This window comes from Glycine max, chromosome 6 (genome assembly GCF_000004515.6).
Source record: "Glycine max cultivar Williams 82 chromosome 6, Glycine_max_v4.0, whole genome shotgun sequence".
NCBI lineage: Eukaryota > Viridiplantae > Streptophyta > Magnoliopsida > Fabales > Fabaceae > Glycine > Glycine max.
The window spans coordinates 41,175,659-41,189,890 of NC_038242.2; the positions used below are offsets into that span (position 1 = coordinate 41,175,659).

General features: G+C 36.1%; 1 pseudogene; it reads right to left on the reverse strand.

Moving 5' to 3' along the window:
- Nucleotides 1-21: 21 nt before the first annotated feature.
- Nucleotides 22-11,384, reverse strand: LOC100805099 (uncharacterized; annotated as a pseudogene).
- Between the last annotated feature and the right edge of the window lie 2,848 nt (nt 11,385-14,232).

A 14,232-nucleotide genomic window follows, 5' to 3' on the forward strand; every position in this document is an offset into this window, starting at 1 on the left:
CAACTCAAATTTTGTCACACAATTTTGATTCAAGAATCCAACAGCATTTGCACCCCCTAAACTGATGATTGGGCAAACATACACTACAAGGAATAATTACCATACAAAGTACACATTCTAGTTGAGCACCTTAACACAAGAAATGCAACTGAATCCTAGAAATGGAATATGTAAATAAATGTTCTGCTGAATCTAGAGTCTAGATGATACTTCTATGGCTATGTATTGATATTATTGTAAATTTCTTAACTAACAAGCTCATTTGTAGGTTCCCATACCAATGCCAGTCTCACCACCACATGGTTGGAAACTATCCCTGGCCTTTGAGAAGCGAATATAATAGAATTCAGAAACTATGCCATTGAATAAAACAAAAGTAGCACCAGCAGCAAAAATTCCCTTTCTAACTGTTTGGCATGAAAGGGGAATTTCAGTGAACATGGTCCTGTACTTTGTGTGGTAAGCATTTCTCACTGAACCAGCCAATAGGCACACCTCAGCTATGAAGAAAAACACCCTGAGAAAGAGAGTGAGTTGCAATACTAGAACAATCAGTTCATGTAAGAATATGATTCTCCTCTGATTTGATTGATAGGCAAAAGGTTCTTAATATACACGAATTACCAGCTGTATAACTATGATACTAGGCTGAAAATAAGGAAACAAATATTACCTAATAAATACAAATAACAGGAAACAAATATCAGTTAATAAATACAAATAACAAGAAACAAGTATTACCTAATAAATACAAATAACTATTTTCTAAATATATACATATTCTATCATACCCTGGCAGTTGAAGCAAGAGGTTGTTGTATGCTGAGACTGTCCCTGAAATCTTGAAATAACACCAAAGAAAGCCTTTTTGTGAAAATATCGGCAATTTGATAACGCGAGGGGACATGTAGGATGCGTACTTGTCCACGGGAAACTTTCTCACGAACAAAGTGAATGTCCATTTCAATGTGTTTAGTGCGGTGATGTTGAAATGGATTTTCGAAAAGATATATCACACTAACATTGTCATAGTAGACCAATGTAACTGTATGGACAGGACAATGTAACTCCAAAAGAAGATTGCGTAACCAACATGACTCAGAAACCACATTGGCAACACCTCGATATTCGACCTCAGCACTGGAGCAAGATAGTATGGGTTGGCGTTTAGAAGACCATGAGAGCAAGTTATCGCCAAGAAACACACAATAACCAGAAGTAGATTTTCTAGTATTTGGGCAACCACCCCAATCTGCATTTGTATAAGAAATCAAAGAAGTAGTTGATGCGGGATAAAGATGCAATCCAAAGTGAAGTGTACCCTGAGCGTAGTGCAGGATGCGCCTGAGAGCATGCATATGATCATCCATTGGATTATGCATAAATAAATAGATCTGTTGTACGACATAAGAGATGCCAGGTCTCGTGAATGTGAGGTATTGAGAGCTTTGACAAGGCTGCGGTAGTGAGTGGGATCCTCATATGGAGTGCTGGTTTTAGCACTAAGTTTTGGTTTAGTATCAACTGGAGTTGGACAAGGCTTACAAGATGACATGCAAGCATGTTCAATGATTTTGTTTGCATACTTTTTCTGGGACAAAAGTAGACTACCAACATGTTGAGTGATTGCGATTCCCAAAAAATAACTTAGTGGTCCCAAGTCTTTCATAGCAAATTTGGAGTTGAGAAGTAACATGATAGACTTGCGAAGAGCAACAGAAGAAGCAGTGAGAATGATATCATCCACGTAAAGGAGAATGTAAGCCATCTCCAAACCTTTCTTGTAGATGAAGAGAGAGTTGTCAGACTTGCTCTGAGAGAACCTGATATGAACCTTCATTGCACAAAGGCTGACTTAGTATCATCTAGGATTAAACCTTGATGGAAAATTCAAAAATTGATTAAGAAAAAAAAATGGAAAATTGGCAAGATTCCAGGGTTGGGCAGTGGCTAATTTCTTGGGCCTTAATAAGGTGGGTCTTGGCATAAAATGGATGAATGGGATGGTAAAAAAAATGTAGGCTAAGTGGTGGCTGAACAGAAAAATAGAAATGGTTATAACTCAAGCTACAGGGCTCCAAATGAGGTGATTCCAAAACGAGGTGAAAGGTCTCGTTTTGAAATTCAATTTAGGCTCAAGAATCACTTAATTTGAACGAGTAAAACGAGAGTTATGGTCACGAGATAATTCTGGGCAGAATTGGATTTTCTAGAATTGTGGTTTGAAGGAACAAGGTTGAAGATGAAAGGAAGGAAAGAATTACTCTTTCCGGTAAGGGCAACACACAAAGGTTGTGAAAGTCATTTGATATAGCTTGGGTGTTCTTGAATCACTCAAGAACTTAGGAGAATCACTCTCACTAAGATAAAAGAGATAAACTCTAATTTTCTGAATAAAACTCAACTTGTGTTTATTGATAAAATGGTTCAGCTTATATAGAAGCTTTACATCAGATTTTAGTAATGATCCACTAACCTATAATTAAAAAAACTTAATGCCATTAACCTAGGGAATTAAAGGAACTTAATGGCTGAGTGTAACTGAAATTGTGGTAACCAAAAGTCACCCCCAACAGCCATCAAGTCAGCCACCATTTGGTCTCCCAAAAGGCTGATGCCTAGGTTGCCAATTGGGCCTTTATTACAACTTGAACTAAACCAAACTAAAGCCCTTTTAGTTGAATAACCCAAAATATATTTTTGGTCAACCAAATTTATAAGGATTGGGCCATTATTTAGATAAACTAAACACTCAAATTGAGACAAAGTGGTGCCATTTAGTCCTCCTCCATTTGGGCCATGATACAACTCACAACTTTGGACTTTTCTCCTTGAAACTTGGGCTTGTATTCAAATAGTATGGACAACACTTTTTGAAGAGCTTCCTTGGCTTTCCTTGCTCTAGCCCTTGTCATTGCTCCTCCAAGTCCTTCAAGTGGATCCTTGCCCTTGCTCTTGGTCATGTCCTCATCAGAACCCAATAGAAGAAACATAGTCGGTAAATCGTTTGTACCAGGCTCTAGGAGCTTGTTTGAGCCCATACAACGATTTTCGCAAAAGACACACATGATTAGGATGATCAGGATCCTTAAAACCCAAGGGCTGATGCATGTACATTATTTCTTTTAGTTCACTATGTAAAAAGGCATTTTTAACATCCAACTGATGAATGGGCAAAGCTTTAGAGACAGCAAGACTGAGCACTGTTTGAATAGTTGCCGGTTTAACTATCGGGCTAAAAGTTTCTCCACAATCCACTCTAATCTGTTGTCCTACACCATCACCTAAAAGTTGGGCCTTATGCCTCTCAAAAGAACCATCAGATTTTTCTTTGTCTAAAAATCCACATAGGCCGAATAACATTAACATCAAGTGGACGGGCACTAAATCCAACATCTTATTCTTAATGAGAGCAATATATTCATCATCCATAGCCATTTTCCAGTTTGGGTCTTGGAGTGCAGACGCGGGGTTACGAGGGAGAGGAGACTTGGTGACATTAGTAAAGAAGTGATGAGAATCCTAAAACTGCCCAAATACATGGACCTATGACTAGGAGTAAGACCAAACAGTCAATGGATACCCTCCAACAAATGGTAGCAGACATACTTAGCAAGGCCCAAGTGGAGAAGGATGAAGGCCCAGATTAATTTGAAGGCCCATACCAAATATGTTCTATTTTTATTAATAATTTTTATTTATTGTAATTTTGGCCAAAACTTTTTAGAAGGCTCATGTCTATTTTTATCTTTTTGTTCAAATACACTATATGTATTGGTTTTTGTTTTCAATAAAGAAAACTTTTGGCATTTGATAAAATTTTGTGAGAGCTTTTCTCTGGGTTCCTTGTTGAACTAATCTTAGACTTATCAAGGTAATCCTTGTGGCGTCTACCCTGACTTATCTTCCCTCTTTGGAAGTGGCGTCATCCAAACTTTGTAACCTGTATCAAGCGATCCACTCCTAGTCAGGATTACATAATCTGGTATCAGAGCTTCGGCTCTTGATACAGGTTCTATCCTATCCAATTCTTTTTCTTTGTAATCTATCCATGTTCGTGTTTTGTCCTTGTTCTGTTATTTGCGTTATTGTTTCCATCTTGTTTCGTTCTTGTTTGCGTCTTGTTGCGTTCTTGTTCTGTTATTTGCGTTCTTGTTCTTGTTCTTGTCACGTTCTTGTTCTATTTTCTTGTGTAAAAAAAAAATCTTTTTGAACTTTGTTTCAAATTCTGTTTGGGGACAATTTGGCTTACCAAAAGAATTTAGGAATTGAGTGGATTCTTGAGTCTATGTGCGTATTTGCCTATTGAACAAGTCACCAAAATTATCATAGACAAATTTGAAAAGAAAGCATTAAAAAAAAAGTTGCTGAAATTTTAAAAAAAAAATTGGAAAGAAAGAAAGTGAATGTTTGATCTTTGAACACGAAATTGAGGCAGTTAGAGGTGTTTCTTTTGGCAAGAAAATCGTGGACCAAATCCTCTTATCTGGATTCTCCTCTGAATTCTGAGCATTTTGATATATAGTGGGCCTCAAACGGACAACCATAGCAAAAGTTATGACTATTTGAAGTTTACTTGTCATCTTCGTTAATTTTGTTTTCTTCTTTTCTGTGATTAAGTAGCTTCTTTGTTTCTTCTTTGTTTATTCTATTTGTTACAAATCATATCTGTTATCCAAATCAAATCAAATCTAATATGTTATCCAAATCAAATCTAAATCCAAATCAAGTCTAATTTGTTATCCAAATCAAATCAAATCTCATTTGTTATGCAAATCAAATCCAATCTAATATATTATCCAAATCAAATCTAATATGTTATCCAAATCAAGTCTAATCTGTTATCCAAATCAAGTCCAATCTGTTATCCAAATCAAATCTGTTACTCAGTCTGTGATAATTAAATTGTCTTTCCTGTTATATACCTTTTGTGTGTCTAATTTGATTCACCCAGAAACTTAAGAGGGAGTGAGTGGTAAAAGGCAAGAGTGAAAACATCACACAAAAGCCTATATCGAGAGCATTAAACACGAGTGAACTACCATCATAGAGAGAAACATGTGAGTAGAGTGTGGTGAGGTCTTGAAACCTTTTTTTTTTTAAATTATTACAAAAGATTTTTTTTCTCTGTTTATTATGTCAGGAGTTGGTGATGGTGGTGGTGATTATCATCAGCTAGACGGATCTCAGTGTTTGTTATTGAACGTAATGATAACACAGATGCAACAATTGCTGAACCGTAACAATGAAGAGCTCTACAGACGAATAGAAGGACTAGAGAACCAAATGAACCCAAATGCTGGGAGACCTTATGGTGGGAATAGAAGGGTCAATAATGGAACGAACTGAATAGAGGGGCAGGACAGAATTGAGGGAGTAAAACTCAATGTATCCCCTTTCAAAGGCAGGAGTAACCCAGACGCCTACCTTGATTGGGAGATGAAGATTCAACATGCATTCTCCTGCAATGATTATCTTGAAGAGCAGAAGGTGAAGTTAGCAGCAACTACATTCTTAGACTATGGCCTTGTTTGGTGGAAGAAAAATCAAAGAGAGATGAAGAGAGAAAAAGGGCGGGAGATAGATACATGGACTAAGATGAGAAGGGTTATGCGAAAAAGGTATGTTCCAACTAGCTACAGTAGAACCATGTGACAAAAACCCAGATGTTGTCCCAAGGAAGTTTGATTGTGGAGGAGTACTACAAGGAGATAGAGATGGCACTAGTGAAGGTTAACATTGAAGAGGACACCAAAGCAGTGCATGATGGCTTCACCAACAAGATTTCTCTCCAGCACCATGACCAGAGAATTAGTCTTAAACCTCTATCCCCTATAGATGTGTGTGATGACCACATCAGAATGAGAGAAAAAAAGAGAACAAGAGAAAGAAAATAGTGAGGCACCACAGAGGAATAGGAAAAAGAAAATTTCCACTAATAATTCTAATGAGTTAACTATTTCTGTTTCTCTTAGTGTTGAACCCTTATTGCAGAAATTTAAAGATGTCTTTCCCAATGAGATTCCTCATGGACTGCCACTTTCAAGAGGCATAGAACATCAATTTGATCTCCTTTTAGGAGCTTCATTGCTTAACAGGCCAGGTTACAAAACCAATCCCCAAGAGACTCAACATAAGGATGCACATGCCAAAGTTGAGTATGTGAAAAGATTGTATGACCAAGTGAAGGTGCAATTTGCAAAGAAGAATGAAAGCTATGCCAAACAAGCCAACAAGAACAGGAAGGAAGAGGTACTTGAACCCGATGATGATCCTGAACATTTGAGGGCAAATGTTTTCCAAGAAGGAGCGAATGATGAGAATCCTAAAACTGCCCAAATATAGAGACCTATGACCAGGAGTAAGACCAAACAGTCAATGGGTACCCTCCAACAAATGGTAGCAGACATACTTAGCAAGGCCCAAGTGGAGAAGGATGAAGGCCCAGAGGTAGAGGCATTACCAGGACTATTAATTGTTGCTGAAGACCCAGATTAATTTGAAGGCCCATACCAAATATGTTTTATTTTTATTAATAATTTTTATTTATTGTAATTTTGGCCCAAACTGTTTAGAAGGCCCATGTCTATTTTTATCTTTTTGTTCAGATACACTATATGTATTGGTTTTTGTTTTCAATAAAGAAAACTTTTGGCATTTGATAAAATTTTGTGAAAGCTTCTCTCTGGGTTCCTTGTTGAACCAATCTCAGACTTATCAAGGTAATCCTTATGGCATCTACCCTTACTTATCTTCCTTCATTGAAAGTGGCGTCTAACCTGACTTATCTTCCCTCTTTGGAAGTGGCATCATCCAAACTCTATAACCTGTATCAAGCGATACACTCCTAGTCAGGATCACATCAAGAAGCCATGTTGATATTTTGTATTTGGTCTAAAAATACCATGTTGGCTCCTTGTAACGGGTTTGTTTTTGGAACTCGAAGTAGGCTGGAAAATGGGAGGAAGAGGGAGATGTTGTGTATGGTCTAAATATGGGTTGATATCTGACTGGCCCAAAGTGAAGGATGATGACTTTGGGTTGGTAGAGGTCGATTGGGCCGACTGTGGGGGTGAGGAAGTTGGTTGGCATGGTTGTGGAAAAGAGGGAGTTGCATGATTAGGGGAGCAGGACTGACCAGGTGACTAGGTTGGGGCCAAAGAAGGGTGGTTCTGCACTTGAATGTGAGGAGTAGACTGATTTTGTAAATGGTTTATCACATAAGGCGATAAGCCATTGTCAAGAAAATCATAGGTGGAGGAAGAGGAAGTATGAAACTTTGAGAGGGGAAATTCATTTTCCCCAAATAACACATGGTGACAAACAATAACTTTATTTGATGATAAGTCATAGCATTTGTAACCGTGATGATTTGAAGGATAACCCAGAAAAACACAAGGTGTGGAACGGGGTTGAAGCTTATTTATCGTAGTAGAAGGGAATAAAGGATAACATAAGCAATCAAAGACTCATAAATGAGAGTATGATGGGTCATTTTGGTATAGAATTGGTAGTGGCGATTGATAATTAAGATTTTTACTTGGTTAATTGTTGAGAAGATATGTTGCCATTTCCAATGCATGGTGCCAAAAAGATGGAGGGAGTGAAGCATGAGCTAATAGAGTTCGAATGATATTATTAATGGAACGGATTTTTCGTTTGGCTTTTCCATTTTGGGATGAAGTGTGAGGACAAGAAAAACGAAAAGAAATTCCATTAGCTTCACAAAGACTCAGAAAAAGGACCATTATCATATTCTCTACCATTATCACATTGTATATTTTTTATTTCTCGTTCAAATTGAGTTTTTATGTAGGCTCTAAGTTTGAGAAATGTTGAATAGACTTGAGATTTTTTTGAGATAGGGAAAGTCCACAAAAATTTCGAATAGTCGTCCAGAAAGAGCACATAATATTTGTGACCTGAGGAACTCAAAATGAGAGATGTCCATAAATCACTATGCAAAATATCAAAAGGCATGTAAGTAGAATTATGCGAATCAACAAATGGAAATTTAACATGTTTACCAAGTGGACATGAATGACAAAAACTCGAGGCTCTAGTTTTAGTCCATTCAATCAATTTATTTCGCCAAAGGGAGTCTAAAATAGATGCCCCCTGGTGACCTAAACGGTAATGCCAAAGAGAAGAAGACAAAGCTGCAAAAGTGGATGGAGAAACGACTTGAGTATTTGTGGTGGTGGTGGTGATGGGATATAGCTCGCCCTGACTATCACATCGCATTAGTGTCATCCCTGTCTGAAAGTCCTTCATAGAAAAGCCAAAGAGATCAAATTCAACAAAAACTTGGTTATTAGTGGTGAATTTGTGAACTGAAACTAAGTTTTTAATTAAGTTTGGAGCATGTAGGACATTTTTTTAACACTAATGGAGGGTGGGGATGAGGTAAATTAGCACTACCAAAACCACGAATAGGAATAGAATGGCCATTTCCAACAATTATACCATGACTTTTGCTCAAATTAGAATAAGACGAGAGATTACCTTCCGTGGATGTCATGTAAGATGTAGCCCCGATGTCCATGTACCATGACGGATCAGGTTGAGCAAGGCTGAGAGTATGAAGAGCTGCTTCAATATTAGTTGGGCTGGGTGCATTTGCATTGTAAGCTGCTTGCTAAGGCTTTGGTCCAAGAAGACCAGGCTGTGGTGGTCTAGGACTGAAAGTGGGTTTGGCCCAATTGTTGTAGGAAGGATATGGAGAAGGAGGGCAAGTCCATAGAGCCCACTACATCCAAGACCCAGGCTGCCACTGTTGTTGGTGGTTTCCACGTCCGCCACTAGTACCGGAGCCATCGTTTGAGCCACCGTCGGTGTTCTGGCCACCTTTTTCGGAGTTCCGACTGCCAAAATTCTTGTTGTTTTTTCTGTTAGTACCATTTTTGTCACGGTAAGTATTATTATTATTATGAAGATTATTATGATTAAAATTACCTTGAGAAGAGTTTTGGTGATTCATATCCTTATCTGAATTCTGGGAATGCGCAACAAGGGCAGATTCTTGTTTTGCTCACTCTAAAATGGTGGTCTCCTCCAAGGCGAGTTTAGAACGGGCTATAGCAAAACTAGGTAGGGTTTTCTTGTTTTGCATCACAGTGATAAAATGAGAATATTGTTCTGTCAATCCTTGTAGCATTCTCAAAACCATATTTTGATCATTGACGGGAGCCCCAACATTGGCTAGTTGATCGACAAGACTTTTGAGACAATTGCAATACACATTGTTGTAAAAAAATCAGCAAGACTTATGTTGGTGAAAGCCTTGTTAAGATATAGGGCCCTTGAGTTTTTATTATCATGAAAGAGATCCGCAACGCTGTGCCAAGCATGTTCAGTCGAGTCATCGTCAATGAGAATAGAGGTGAGGATGTCGGAGGAGACCGTGGCATAAATCCACTCCAAGACTGCCACATCGAGCCGTTTCCAGAGAGGGAGATCATCGACTTTGGCCTTGTCATATACAGCTTTCTCCTTTGCATCAGTAGGTGGTATTGTCCTGATTCCAAGTCCAATGTGATGGGGATGGGAGTTTTCTCATTGGTGATAGCTAAGGTTGAATGAAATTTGGAAGTTTCAGCCATGGTGGATGGCAACATAGAGAAAAGAAAGAGGAAGGATGAGGAGGAAGGTAACTAATTAAGGTTGCGAAAGCAAGCAAGAAAGAAACCTTAGTCTCGTGATACCATATAAGAATATGATTCTCCTTTGATTTGATTGATAGTCAAAAGGTTCCTAATACGCATGAATTACTAACTGTATAACCGTGATCCTAGGCTGAAAATTAGGAAATAAATATTACCTAATAAATACAAATAACAAGAAACAAATATCAGCTAATAAATACAAATAACAGGAAACAAATATTACCTCAGTTCAAAACACCCAAATTAAATTAAAAAAAATTAATAAACAATAAAATAAGTAATAGATATCTAGTTCAACACTTCAATTAAGTATGTAAAAAATAATCATGTTTAATCTGTTTTGAACTTTAAAAGATACAATCATACAAAGGAGTTTAATTATTATGCATTGTCACTATAAAAAAAAATTAAAAAAATTACACTGGCAATCAATCAAAATTCATGATAATTATAACTTTTAAGTTTTAACATAATTATGATAAAAGTTAATAAACTTATTATACATAACAACTATAATTAGATGACAATATAAAAACTCATTAGTCATTACATCCTTGTTGGTACATGAACTATTTACTCATACAAAAAAGCTGTCCAAATCTTTAGTAGCTTAAATTGAGGCTTTTTACATTATTATTGGTGAAGAGTTATCATTTACCAGCAGATTATGAAAAGGACAAGTTCCAAGGTCCTTGAACCTCCAGGGTTTAGAGGCTTCCCACAACAGAAGCAGCGGCTAGCCACCATTATGAGGTCTTGACTAGCAAGAAGAAACAAAAATGCACCAACACCAAGGCCTGTTGATATATCTGAGTCATAGACAATAATTGTAGTTGATATCCTTGTCTGGTACAATCAAGGCCTGCTAGTGATTGAAGACTCAATTAATTGAAGAGGTAATAACTCAAAATTGATTATATGCTAAACATTAAAAAAACTAATTTAATTTTTCGACCTTAATGTCTAATTAAGGGGTTGCCACCATCACAAGTTTCAAATTTATGAGCACTGAGGGAAAATTTTGGAAAATCAGAAAAGTTTCTGCTACATTATATTGACTAGGATATAAGGAACTTTGACGGTCTAGTTCCATATGTTGAAAATATGCCATTTGGAATGGATAATTTAGTTTTAAGGAGATAATTTTGTTTCTAGTTTTTAGGGCTGCAAGATTCATACTCTAGACTACTTGGTTATAGAGGCTCCAATACCATGTTATGAACCCAAATTTGTAAAGCTTAATCTATTAGGTGAAAGGACTTGAATGATATTATATCTAACAGTAACAGTAACACAATTTTATATTGGTTATAATGGAGCAAAATGATAGAGAAGGACATATATGAATGAAGCTAATGAGGAGAAAATGGCACCCCTGAAGCTAAACAGAATGACATGTTTCCCAAATTCCAGTAGAACTCCGAAATGATTTTTGAAAATTCCATATTTTTCAGTTTCTAAAGTTTGAGCTTATTTTCATGTATGCCTGATCATTTGAGTCCAACATTAAATTTCTATTCTTTACTCCATTAATATATAAACATTAATAGAAGACTCACAGTACTTCTTCTCTGCTCAGCAGCCACAGCAAATGCAAAAGCAATTAAATCAAGAACAAAGACTGTGATCAGTAAAAACATGGAAGCCATGGAATGTGATGTGAGTGAAGCTTCTTGAAGCTAGAAGAATTCCCTCTCTCTCTATAATGTGCTATGTTAGTGCATTACATAAAGCGCAAGATACTTAAGAGTTAGGGAACTTAGAATAAATAGAAAAAAAGATGTAACACCTATGGAAGTGCGTATTTTACCAGCTAACAGTGACGTTACCTAAACCAACAAATATTTGTGTTGCTTAACCACTAATGTAGCTTATTAATATTGTCTCACAAGGCAAGGAAAAATTTCTGTGTAAATGGATTAAAATTTAAAACACATAATTTTGCAGATATATTTGATTATTGATTACAGAAAATGTGTATGCAAATGGTACATGGTACTTTATTTATAATACACGTGCCTACAGCCTTTGATGAGTAGATTATATATACTGAAGTTAAAAACAAGAATAATAAGATCCTTATTTTGACACCTGTCCCTGATATTTTCCAAAAATATTATATTTTTTGGTATGCGTGTAAAATATTATTGTTTTTGTAAATTTACTAGTGACTCGGTAGTTTTGCAGAAACACTAGTGAGATGAAAAGGGTGTTTTGGGTCAACATGGATGCCTTTTGCATGGGACAGGAACTTAAGGATGGGTTGATATTTATAAAAAAAAAAAAAAAGATTGAATTAATTTTGAGCAGAAAATCAATAATTTTTTATTTTTATTTTATTATTGATAGAAGATTGATAGTTTAAATGGATATCTGCGGGTAGAGGGAATAAGTGTTTTTACCCGCTCATTAATGGGTAGAATATAAGTATCATAATATCCACACAAGCCGATATTCTCTACCTATTAAATTACAAAACTATATATATATATATATATATATATATATATATATATATATATATATATATATATATATATATATATATATATATATATATATATATATATATATATATATATATATATATTAGCTAGGAAAGAAATCATAAATCCCTAATTTAATTTTCACGTGACAAAAAGTAAAGTTATTGATGAGGGACTATATATTTTTCATTAAAGACATGTAATCTTCACAAACAAAACTTGAAAATAGTATAATTTTATTTTCAAATTTTATAACAAATGAAGGGTTTGTTTGATAATTTTTTTATAATTTGAAGTATCCATGGGAATCCATGGATATGCATAGGTAATTTTCAAAAGAAAATCCTATTGATAATGGGGAGGATAGTGAACATAGATTTTACCAACGGGGCAAGTAACTGAAAGTCTCTGACCCGATTCGACCCTGTGTCATACTTGGTTCTACCAAATACATAAAATACTAAATTCAATCTGTTTGGATTAATTTGAGTTCGTGAATGATCTGTACTGTAAACACTCATAGCTTTGTGTTATGATTTGACGGGTAAAATAGTCAAGAAAAAAAAAGAGATGAGCATTTAAAAATTTGAAGTATGTTGACAAATTAGGTTGACTATCTCAAAGTTAAAAATAAAAACCTTATGAGTTTTCATTTGTGGATTCATCAAATTCATGAGAGTTAATTTTTAAATTGTGTTAGGTTTTGTTTGAGAGTATGATATCTCTCGAGCGAGTTTATAGGTAAGGTATCTTACATGATCTTTTCTAAGCCTATGTGAGACATCCATGTTGACTGCTTAGAAATATTCATGAAAACATTTTTTTGTGTGTGTGAAAGTAATGTCACTAATAGAAAAATTGTATTTTACGACACACATTCTAAGACGGTTATGGGAAACCATCTTAGAATGTGACGTAACGACAACTTTATAAATAAATTCAACCACTCTACGACGGTTTTTTGAAAATCATTTTAGAAGGTTGTCATTCTAAGACGGCTTTTACAAAACCTCCTTAAAAGGTTTTCCACTATTTTTAATATCTCCCTCTACTCTCTCACGCTCAATGTATTCTGTCTCCCCCTCTCACTTTTCGACTCCCTTTAGGGTTGGGTTCCCAAGTCGTCGTGAAAGAGACCAAGGCCACCTCTCCGTCAACAATCTCGTCGTTCCTTCTCCTATTCGTGCTTCTTTGCCTCTTCTTCGTCGTGGACCATGACACAACTGAGTTCTCTCTAAGTTCTCCCAAAGTGTATTCTTCTTCCCTTGGTTTTCTTATTTCTGGCACTAGCAACTCTTTCTTCTACTCGTGAGATTTTCTTTTAACTTTCGTCGTATAGTTCAATCCCCTTTCGTTCCTCACTTTTAGGATTTCCAATTTCTCCAATGGCACTTGATTCTAATCGTGCCGACACCAGTTCCAATGCCAATGCCACCAAAGATGATGCCGTTACCAAGAAGATGTTCTAAAACAAAGATTTGCTGAGTCCAAAACCCTTGCTTCAAATTTTCACTCGTTCTACAACTCAAATTTCTAGTAAGCTTTCTGAGGCTCGAAAAATTGATTGTTTGTGGAAATTTGTGTAGTCCGATGAGGATTTGGCTTCGAAGCAACAATTGGAGTTGTACGTGGAGAGGGTTCAGGATCCTGACCAGGGATTGTAGAAGGTTGCACTTGAGAGCATGAGGTAAACCTAGTTTTATGCTCAAACTGAACAAATTTTGATTTGGATGGAATTTTTTGGCTATTTATTCTAGTTTTGAATGTGTGTTTAAAATTGGAATTTGTGGTTGTGTGTTGTAGGCAAGAAATTCGAACTTCCACGAGCTCTATGACTTCAGTTCCTAAGCTATTGAAGTTTCTTCGCCCGCATTATGGCACTCTTAAGACCTATTATGCAACTATGGTGGAGTCTAATTTGAAGGTGTAGTTATTCGTGTGTTGTGTGGATATGGTGCTTCCATTGTCATAGAACTTAATCTTAATTTGATAATATTCTTCAAGAATTATTTTTTTGCAGTATAATTTGTTGAAGATTAATCTAGAAAATTGTAGATGTATAATTGGTGGTCTATTATCTA